The sequence below is a fragment of the Chrysochloris asiatica genome, unplaced genomic scaffold, assembly GCF_000296735.1.
Source record: "Chrysochloris asiatica unplaced genomic scaffold, ChrAsi1.0 scaffold00033, whole genome shotgun sequence".
Classification (NCBI taxonomy): domain Eukaryota; kingdom Metazoa; phylum Chordata; class Mammalia; order Afrosoricida; family Chrysochloridae; genus Chrysochloris; species Chrysochloris asiatica.
This window is the reverse complement of record NW_006408551.1, coordinates 8,437,993-8,449,798: the sequence shown is the minus strand read 5'-3', so window position 1 is coordinate 8,449,798 and position 11,806 is coordinate 8,437,993. Positions and strand designations below refer to the sequence as shown.

General features: G+C 34.5%; 1 pseudogene; it reads left to right on the top strand.

Moving 5' to 3' along the window:
* Nucleotides 1-10,421: 10,421 nt before the first annotated feature.
* On the top strand, nt 10,422-11,018 carry LOC102840416 (annotated as a pseudogene).
* The last annotated feature ends 788 nt before the right edge of the window (nt 11,019-11,806 follow it).

Below are 11,806 nucleotides of genomic sequence, written 5' to 3'. Positions count from 1 at the left end.
TACTTCAAGACAGATCTTGAGATGTTCTTTTTGATAATGAATGTGACATCATTCCTTCTCAATTTGTCATTCCAGGCATAGTAAACCATATTATTGTCAGATTCAGAATGGTCAATGCCAGTCCATTTCAGCTCACTAATACCCAGGACATCAATGTTATGGATTCCATTTCATTTTTAATGTCTTCCAGTTTTCCTAGGTTCATACTTATTTCATTCTATGTTCTGATTATTAATGGATGTTTCTCTTCAGTTTAAGTTATGCCCCATCAGCAAATGAACATTCCAAAGGCTTTACTCCATGCACATGCTCAACTCTAATTTTAGGTGGCAGTACTTTTCCAGTCATATTTTGAGTGTCTTCCAACCTGAAGGACTTATCTACCAACACTGTATATGACAATATTTTGATGCTCTTCAATATGTTTCAATAATCAATATTCTCATGCTGACATTTTTCCACTGCTATTCATAAGGTTTTCAGTGACTAAATATTCAGAAGCAGTCTGTTTCTCGTCTTTCTTAGTCTGTCCTTATCTGGAAGGTCATCTGAAACCTGTCCACTGTGGGTGATTCTGCTGGTATGTAAAATACCTGTGGTGTAACATCCAGCATCACAGCAACACTCATGTCACCACATTACAGCAAACTGACAGGTGAGAGTTGGAATATTGATGAAAGATGCTAAAACAAAGAGTATGTTATAACATTTAAATTACTCTTATATAAAACTATAAAAGTATTAGCATTGACAATTAGTATAGAGAATCACACTGTTCATTTGTGTCTGCTTCTTTAAACCATTCCATTCTCTCAATATCTTCATTATCAATAACGTGGCAACTTTATTGTCAAATTCTGGCTCAGCAAAGATTTACCAGTTGAACGGTGATCTATGTGACAATGTGAATCAAAATTCATATTCTAAATGTCCCATTCATTTAGATAGGGACACATTTTTTAATTTTCTTTCCCTTCATGTAGCATTAGACACACTTGACCATAAAGATGGTACATGTGGATGTGATGGCGTATTTATCAGTTGTATAATTACACATCACATTAATATATCACATCCATACTTTCAGATTCCTACCTAGGCTGTGTTCTATGATGTTAGGACTATAGTTCTAGGCTTCCTTATCATCTGTCTCACTCTATATTTTTTAGTAAGAAGCACTTGTAGAAGATCAGATATTGGAAAGTGGTCATAAAGTCTCATTCTATTTTTATCTTCTGCTCTCTTTTGCATCTCTTTATCCTCTCCTCCTTTTCGTGAACCTTCAGTGATTCTGGTGTTTTCCACAGTTATAATAATTCTCAACACCACACATTGTCGTTATATTCATGACTACAGTTAATCTCATCATTTCAGTGTTTTTCCTTGGAAACCATGTCTAACATCCTAAAGTAATTGCAAGGTTTTATTTATTTATATTAACAGTAACTTGAGGAATGTATGTGTAAAGCAGGAATAAGGGTATAGATTAAGGGGAATAGAATGACTGTTATAATGGGTCAATGTTTCACTAAGGATTCCCTTAACATAGATTATGGATTTAGTCTAGGTATTATTTTTAAAACATGGAGAATTTTTTTCTACAGTTTTCTTGTTGGTGGTTGTGGTGGTCGTCATGTGCCGTGGAGTTGGTTCCAACTCATAGTGACCCTGTACAGGGTTTCCAGGGCTGTAAATCACTATTGGAGCAGAACGCTTCATCTTTCTCCTGTGGAACAGCTGGTATTTTCAAACTGCTGACCTTGAGGTTAGCAGCCCAATTTGTAACCACTATGCTACCAGAACCCCTTATAGTTTTATTGTTAGGTAGACTAAAACCTGGATGCAGTGCAGTCTTTGTTCAATAAGATTGAGAGAATAGGACTTCCATTGCAAAATATAGATGATGGAATCCAAAGACTTAGAATATTTTCAATAACTCATAGATTTAGCCATCCACTATGTCCTTGGGGAAGCCCAGAGTACATTTATTTCACTAAGGCATTATTAAACATCTTGTTGAAGGAGATAACAACATCCTTGAAAAGCTCTAGGTTAGTTGCTTTCTATTAGTTAAGGAAGATGGTGAGAGTCACTTCCATTGAAATAATCTCCTTGATTTCACTGGAAATTATGTAAATACATGTGACATTGTCTATAAAGCAGATTCTTGAAATCACCATAATAATCAGCAGGACAAGAGTAGCAATCAGAATATTTTGACCCACTGAGATCTTTGGTGATAACAAAATTATTGCCTGTCTCTTGGAATATAATGGCTATATACTCTACTAAAATATTATTTGAATTGTATCAGAAAAAAATCAGGGCCTGGTGAGATGAAACATTAGTTGAAGCACTGTAATAGGAAGTTACAGACACTCATTAAATTTTGAAAACAGAATAATTACTCCTTTTTTAAAGTGGTTGAGTCTTTTTTAAGGAAGAACTCTGCAATATTTTTACCAAAAGTATATAATGTACAGTTTTCATCACATAATGCCCAAAAGTAACTGCTATCATTTAAAGTGTATCTCTGCTTTAGGTAAAAGCAAATATCTAGAATATTCTAGAATTTCTAGAATATTTTCTTTGCTTATCCCTTCAAATTACAAGTAATAAAAAGTACATATTTAAAAAAAAAAAAATTGGGACCTAATAGAGAGCAGATGATAAGTGCAGTTTTAGTTCAGTGAATCTGAAAACTTACTCTATGTTGAAATTGATATCATCATTTTTCTGAAATTAGTGAATGACCATTAGATTCCTGGTCCATTGATTATACATGAAAAACCAAAAGCAAGTGCCTACACATAATTTTTCTTACTAGATGTATGTCTGAAAGATCATAGACATTAACAACCATATGCAACACAGTTCTTCTATGATATATATGGTGTTGACTTCAGGATAATTGTGTATATTCTTTTCAAAACTTTATTTTTGGTGTGTAATTACCAGACATGCAAAGAAACAGGACAATATGATCTTTAATAAAGGTGAAAAATTCCATAAGTAGAAATTGACTCAGAATTTCCATAGCGTTTAGAAGTAACAGACAAGGTTCTTAAACTAGAATTGCCATAGATATTAAAGTTTACAGACAAGGATATTACACTGCTTATTACAAGAATATTCTATATATTCAAAAAAGTTTAGTCATACAAGATATTTAAAAGAAACTAATTGAAGTTCTAGAGTTGAAAACTACAAGTTTGAGTTGAAAAATCCACTGTATTAATAGTAGATTAACAATAGATTAGACATTGCATAAGAAAGCTTAGAAAATGTTTGACATAGCAAACTGAACAAAATAAAAGAGTGAAAAATTATTAAAATATTAAACATAGACTCAATGAGCTACTTGTGCAAATTTTTCACACCTTTGGAAACTCTCTACAGGGTGGCAATGAGTCAGAACTGACTCCATGGCACTTAGCAACAACACAATACGTGTATTTGGAGTCACTAAAATATAGGGATAAAGACACAATATGGTTTTTCAATTACAAGCCATAAAAAGTAATACTACTATAAAATTACTGGGTGAATTAATATTTTGTCAGTCAATTATTATTAATACAAGAAAATTGGTTTTTATAACATCATCAGCTTCTTGTCACATAATGCAAAGCTGATTTTAAGGGATGTAGAAAATCTGTTTAGATTTCAGTATGTATGTAATGGGGGGAAATGATGTATGCTGTTTGATGATGATGATTATTATCATGAGAGAAGTGAATTGACTAACTATACCCCAGTATTCTCCCAAAAGTAGTCTATTATATGTCAGTGGAACTACTTTTAAAGCAAACATATCTTGGTGATTCTGTAATTAAAATTAAAATTTATGTATTTTAAATAAGAACTGTCTTTCAATACATTGAAAGACATATTTCCTATAATTTAATAAAGAAAAGTATATTTTAAAAGAGTATGTTTGCTTTGTCAAGTAAATAAAATTTTCAGACTGTGTATTTGATAAATCAGAATACATATTTTAATAATCAGTTATAGATCATTTAAATTGTTGCAATAAAATATTTTAGACAATATCTGTTATGAAACATCATGCATCCATCTTACTGCTGTATGTTAATTAATTTTTATCAGGCCATATATAAAGTTACCATAATATAGTTCATTGTATCATGTAAACAAGGGTATTCCTCATTTATCTTTCCTAATATTAAATCTCATGTGTTGTTGTTTTTTTCCAACCCTTATGACAGTTAATCAAATAATAAAGGGAAATTACTCCCAAACCTTCTCCTTTCCTTAGAAACCTAGTTCCTGAATATGTAGTCCTTTTCTTCCTTTACCCATTGCTGTATTCAAATAAGCATGTCATGCTTTACTGCCATATAAAAATAATGAACCATGTTCTCCATGGACAAAAAAATAATATAATAATAAACTTGTTGTTGTTAGGTGCCAGCAAATCAGTTTTGACTCATAGCGACCTGTATTAGGTTTTCTAGGAATTGTTGTTGTTGTTGTTGTTGTCAGGTGCCATCGAGTCAGAACCGACTCATAGCGACCCCATGCACAGCAGAACGAAACAATGTCCAATCCTGGGCCAACCTCACTGCTGCCTCCACACTTAACGTCATCAATGATGCCACCTAGCTGATCCTTCTCTTTGGGGGTCTTCCTCTTTTTCTCTGACCCTCCACCTTACCCAGCATGATGTCCTTCTCCAGCGACTGTTCTCTCCGGACAATGTGTCCAAAGTAGGAGAGACGAAGCCTAGCCATCTTGGCCTCCAAGGAGCACTCTGGTTGCACTTCTTCCAAAACAGATCTATTGGTTCTTTTGGCAGTCCACGGCACTTTCAGTATTCTCCTCCAACACCACAACTCAAAGGCATCAATACTACTAGCCTTATGGTTAGTAGTCTACTGCTAATCTTACAGCTCCACCCCAGGAAACCTAGAGGAGATCAAATAAAAATATTCACCAACTTCATAAATATTTTATTTGCGATCACTTATAAATTAATATTACCACTCATTAGCTAATGTTACCGAAACCCTACAAAGGGTTGCTATGAGTCAGGACTGACTGACAGCAATTCACAGCAACAATAAATGTGTCAGGTATGGAGCTGTAGAATCAGCACTAGAAAGCTAACCACAAGTCAACGTTTCAAACTCACCAGTCGCTCCTTGGGAACCCTGTACAGGGGTGCTATGAATTGGAACTGACTCGACAGCACTTAACAACAACAACCCAATCCATGCTCATGCTCACATTGCTCTTAGTCAAATATGAGCTAGCATGGTTCTTCAATACAATCCTCTGGAATAAATTCTTATTTATTTAATCATAAAACGGATTATGGGAAAGACAGTATGAAGTTCACAGAATCTATATTAACCCTAGAAAACCATGTTCCAAAAGTGGAAGAGTAGTGAGAAACACTGAGAATAGCGTTAACATTTTTCGAAAAGATTTTTAGACTTCGAGTTTTTGTATTAGCAAACAAGCAACTGACTGCCTTGATACAACTGTGATGGGCTTTTTTGACTCTGATGTCGCTGTCTCCTGGAATGATGCTGTAGAATCAGCACTGGACTAAAACCAAAAATGTCGGCAGTTGAAACCCACCAGCTGTTTCTTGGAAACCCTATACAAGTCTGCCGTAAGTCATGAGCAACTCAACGGCACTTGATAACAACAACAATAATCACTGTCTCCAATGTACTACAGATCCTAGCAGCCAAAATCACCACCGGTGGAGTGAATTTTAAAATGTCACTGCTTTGGAGAGTAACTCACATCTGAGTCAGTGTTAGGTAGTCAGACTGATTGCCCCAGGTGTGCCTCTGATTGGCTTAGTGTTAGTCACTTTTCATAAGGCCTGAAGGAATCAGAGAAAAATGTTCACTTACTGTCCATCAATAACAGTAAAAATTTCCACTACAGTTTACCACTTTGGTTGTCCAACATCCCTATACATGCTCCTTTGCATAATTAAAATGTTTCTGCCTAATTTAATGCAACTCTCATACAGGCTGCCAAAAGCACAATCACCCTTCCCTAATGCATTAGAAGTTATTGCCTCCAGCTAGAAGCACAAAACTCAATACTTTGTTTAGTTTTGACATGTTCCCAACTCAATATTCTTCATATTATAAAAGTAAACATCACAGTATGTCTTATGTAATAAAATCAGTGAATATTTAGGTTAACAGACACAAAAAATTATCTCATATAAAATGTACAGGCTACAGCAATAAATGAAATATGGCTGGAGACTAGTCTACATTCTCACAACTAGCAGTAAACTAATTAGTACATAGTAAATTGAGTTTCTTAGAGGGAAACGGTGACATGAGGGAGTACTATGGCATTCAATAAATCCATGAATGCAATGATAGGTAAGGAAAGTGGGTAGAAAAACAAAATATGCTCTGATGATAGGGTCCAAAATAATTAATTGGTACTCAATAATGTTTCTGTCATCTGTTTCACTGAGATACCGTCTTTGCAACTTTTATTAACTCTCCCCTCCTTTGCCAAATGAGGTCACTTCTTTCCTATTCTTATTTTCCCAAATCTTCATGTGAAATGGCTTTCAAAACTTTGTGGAAAATGGAATTAAAAGATAATGAAATTTTACATGAACTGTTTGAAGTTCCCTCAGATCTTACATCTCATACTCTATTCTTCTCCAGAACATTACCTAAATATTTCACTTGAAATGTATTTGCATTTTCAATCTCTTCCCTTACTCAGGTTTCTTCACTTTAACTAAAATTCTGTAATTATTCTTCACTTAAAGTTGTATTGCTTTCTATTCCTTTGGTACAGTATTATTGTCACCATTCTCCCCAAACAGGCTTTTTTTTTTAAAAAAAAAAGTCTAAAATGGTTCTAAATTTTCAACTACAAACACTTCTTTTCAATAAGTACCTTAATAAATATATTTATAGTATTTGGCAGTATTATGTACACTAATCATAACTTTAAAAACTGACTCCTATATCTGTATTCGTCCTCTACTTTTTTGAAATATTTTTCCAGACTCCTTTTTTTCTGTTTTTGCATATGTATTTCACTCAAATGATACTAAAAAATATAGACTAACAAATATATGTAATCAATTAAATAAAATAAACTTTTTCATTATATTATTATGTTTTTTAAGGTCAAGGAAATAGAGAAATGTGGGACATGATATTATTAGAAAGGAAAACATTTTATAAACCACAAAATGATAGATATATAGGGTTGTTTTTTCAAATATACTATTTACACTTTGTTTTCCTGAGCTTGTGGTTCCAGTAGACCTTGCGATCCAGTGCTTTATCCCACAGTGCCACATCAGGACTCCATTTTCCTGAGTATATGGTAATTTTCCTTATTTGTCTGTAATTTTCCCTAAAATTGGTACATTTTTAGTTTCTTTTCTCAAACTGGATTTTTTTTCTCGTAATTTTTTTTTCTTTTTACTTTCAGATAATGTTATCATTCTCCTCACAACTATTTTGCCAACAATCTTAAGCATTCTATATTTCTAACCTTCCCTTAAATCTGAATTATCAGATTTCTACCAAGTCAAATGAATCTATGTATCAATATATGTTTTGAATATAGCCCTTTTAAAAATCACCAAAGTAACTTAATTGATTATCCCTTTTCTGAGTTATCATATGTCTAATCAGGTTCTCTATGCTAATACATATTCTGCAAGGATTTTAAATTTCATCTATTCAAAACAAAGATCAGATCACTGAATTCCCATTTTGAAATGTTTAAATGGATATCATTGTCCACAGATTAAATTCAAAACACAAACTCATTTCCATTTTCAAGGACTATGTCCCATAAGATAACCCAAACAGATTTCTTAAAGAATACAACATATGCTAGGTAAAATTATTTTTAAACCTTATTTTAATTAATGAATAGACCTGGCAGATAATTAAGAAATCTGTAAAAAATAAAGTTAATGGGAAGGCAGGAATTCTAGCAAGTATGTGTTTACTGAAAATAGTTTTTGCCCTAGGAGTATTTGCTGAATACTTATGACCTTAAGCTACAAGATTCATGATTGGGAATGTACTTAACATTGGGAACTTGGAAGAATGCACCAATAAAACAAGATCTGAATGGTATACATACAAAAAGCTTGGTGTGCACAGCAATATAACAATATACTTTTCTCTGCTGCCCTTATTTCTTATTGCAGGAATAAAACAAATCCTAAACTGTGTAACAGTGATTGAAGCCTATTTGATATTCTAGACTTATGTGCTTTATCCATGGAGTCCACCCAAAATAATATAGCAAGAATACTCACAGTGAAATTAAATTTAAAACTGTACAATGAAGTTATAGAAACCAATCACCATCCTTTTAATCTGACTAACATATGCAGGTATAGGGAAATTCTTATTTCAATTCAAAACACATATTATAGTTAAAATCATGTAAAACATTTATAAAAATAAATGTATAATATGTCATAAAACCATCTACAAGAACCCCAAATGATTATTATATCCTCTGACTATATATAATTCAGTTTAAGTAGAAATCAAAAATAAAAATGGAATCTCAAAACATTTCATTCCTTTGAAAATTAAATGAACAGCTATGGATCAAAGAAGAAATATAATTAAAATATAGAAATAATTAGATCTGAAAGCTAGAATAACTTTCCATCAAAATATGAGAATGCAACTTGCAACTAAAGCACATGTAAAGAGAAAACTAACTAACCATCTAATTTATGATTTAGAGAAAAGATAGAACATAAATTCTTTGAACCAAAAAAATCTTGATAGAAGAAAATATAGAGATAAGAGTAGAAACTAATGAAGTAGAAAAGATACACACAAATAAAGAGAAACAGCAAAGGTAATGTTAAAAACTCAAACAAACGTATTGTTATAAGTCTATTCTGACATAGAGACTCTACAGGACAGAGTAGAATTGGAATTATGACACTATACTGTAAACACTGGACTGCTAATCATAATGTCATCAGTTCAAACCCACCAGTCACTTCTTGGAAATGACTTGTAACTAACTCAAGGGCTCTTAACAAAATAACAACAGCAAATCTTTATGGGAACAGATTGCCATGAAACAACTATTGGGTTAAAATCTCTAATCTTTAAGTTAGCAACCAAAAGCTTACAAAAGCATTATTGTTACCAGGGTTCCTCAAGGAGATAAATGTTCTCCAAAAACACTTGGAAAACTAGACCATTCTTTTGAAAGACTGAGCAAAAAAATAAAGAAGATATAAATGAATAATGTTAGTAATGTACTCCAGGATATAATTAAAAATATAGCAGCTACTTTAAAGATTATATTAAGATAATGCAAAACTTGCAAGAAATAAGCTTTAAATTAAACATATAAAATTAAGAAATAGCAAGGAAAATACAATTTTCCAAAAATAACCCAGATGAACCAGAAAATTGAACCATCTTATAATTATTAAAGATATGAATCGGAAGCTTAAATTCTTCTCAAACACATGCACCAAGTCTGGATATCCATCAGATATGATTGTTAAGTGCCATTTCAGAGGAGTAGCTTAAGGATTTGAACCACAATTTGCAGTTAGCAGTCCAGTGATTATCTTACAACGCCACACCAGTACTTCCTCAAATATGGTTGTTGTTGCTGTTGTATGCTGTCCACGTAGGTCCCACACATAGCGACCCTGTATAGGGTGTCAGAGGAGTTACTATTGAGTTTGAACCAGGAACATTTTTGCTAGAAGCCCAGTGCTTATCCTACAGTGCCACACTAGGACTCCCTCAAATATGGTTGCTGTTGTTAAGTACCATCAAGTAGGTCTCGACTTAGTATAGGGTTTCCAAGGAACGACTGGTGAGCTTGAACTATCGATACTGTGGTTCAAACTGACCTTGCGGTCCAGTGCATTAACTGCAGCACCACACCAGGTAGGAATAATTAATGCAAATATTCCTTTCAGTATCTCTTTCATACACTATAAAAGGTAAAAGCAACACAATTTATGAAATTATTTTAATATTGTTGTTGCTAGGTTTGCTTGAGTTGGTTTCGACTCATAAAAACCCTATGCAAACCAGAACGAACCACTGCCCAGTCCTATGCCATCCTCACAATCATTGTCACTTTTGAGCCCATTGCTGCTGCCACTGTGTCACTCCATCCCGTTGAGGTTTTTCCTGTTTTTGTTGTTGACCATCCACTTTACCAAGCATGATGTCCTCCCCCAGAGACTGGTGTCTCATGATAATATGGCTTAAAAATAAAAGACAGATACATTCTTTGCAAATTCCCCACTGTCTCCTGCTCCAGCCTCCCCCAGCTGGCCGCTCCCCATTACCTTCTACCACCTCCAGCCAGCCACGCCCTTGGAGCCCTATGGTCCCAGCCACTCCAGCACTGTGAAGCCTTGCCTCTCCTCCACCGCTGCCATGACGACCGCATTCCCATCTCAGGTGTGCCAGAACTGCAACCAAGACTTGAAAGCCCATCAACCGTCAGATCATCCTGGAACTTTAAACCTCCTACGACTACCTGTCCGTGTCTTACTACTTCGACTGTGATGAGATGGCTTTAAAGAATTTTGCCAAATATTTTCTGCACCAATCTTATGCGAAGCAGGAACTTGTGAGAAACTGAAGAAGCCGCAGAACAAACCGGTTGAATCTTCCTGCAGGACATCAAGAAACCAGGCCCGGATGACTGGGAGAACAGGCTGAATGCAATGGTGTGTGTGCAGCACTTGGGGAAAAACAAAACGTGAATCAGTCACTAATGGAACTGCACAAACTGGCCACTGACAAGAACGACCCCCATTTGTGTGACTTCATTGGAATGCATTACCTGGAGCAAGTGAAATCCATCAAAGTATTGGATGACTATGTAACTAAGTTGCACATGATGGGGGCCCGGGATTCTGGCCTAGCGGAGTATCTCTTTTCAAGGACACCCTGGGAGACAGTGATGGAAAGAGATGGAAAGAGCTGAGCTTTAACTTGGCTTCCATATGGCCCCAGACATGACTTCCTGGGCCATCAATGCAGCCATATTCGTGTTTGGTTTACCTTTACCTTTTCTACCAAATGTGCCAAAGAGCTAACTTCAGTTCTTTCGTTTGTACCATTCCTTCAGATAAAGTAATTTGATACCCGCCTGTTGTCTTGCCATCTTAGGGTGGGCCAGAAATCTTTTTAGGCCATCTTGATCCAATTCTTTAAGCACCAGATTTTCTGTTTCATCCACACTTAATAAAATGAAGCTTATACAAGGAAAAATAAATAAATAAAAGACAAAGTCTCATTATCTTCACTTATAAAGAGCATCTAAGAGAGACTTGTTTGTTCTGGCAGTTCATGGTACTTTAAACATTTTTCTCCAACATCATAATTCAAAGGTATCCCTTCTTCTACGGTTGTCCTACTCACTGTCCAAATTTCACATGCATATGATGTGATTGAAAAGAAAAAAACTATGACTTGGGTGAGCCACACCTTAGTCCTCAGAATAAGATTTTTATTCTTAAACACTTTGAAGAGGTCTTTTGAAACAAATTTGTCCAATGAAATGCATCCTTTGGTATCTTGACTGCTGCTTCCCTGAGTGTTGATTGTGGATCTAAGCAAAATTAAGTCTTTGACAACTTCATTTTTTTTCTCCATTTATTATGAAGTTCATTTACTGGTTCCGTTGTGAGGATTTTTGTTTGCTTTACATAGAATTGCAATCCCTACTGAAAGCTTTAATTGATTATCTTCATCAGTAAGTTGTTTTTGAACTTTTTATTATGAATTGAATAAAGGTTTACAGACAT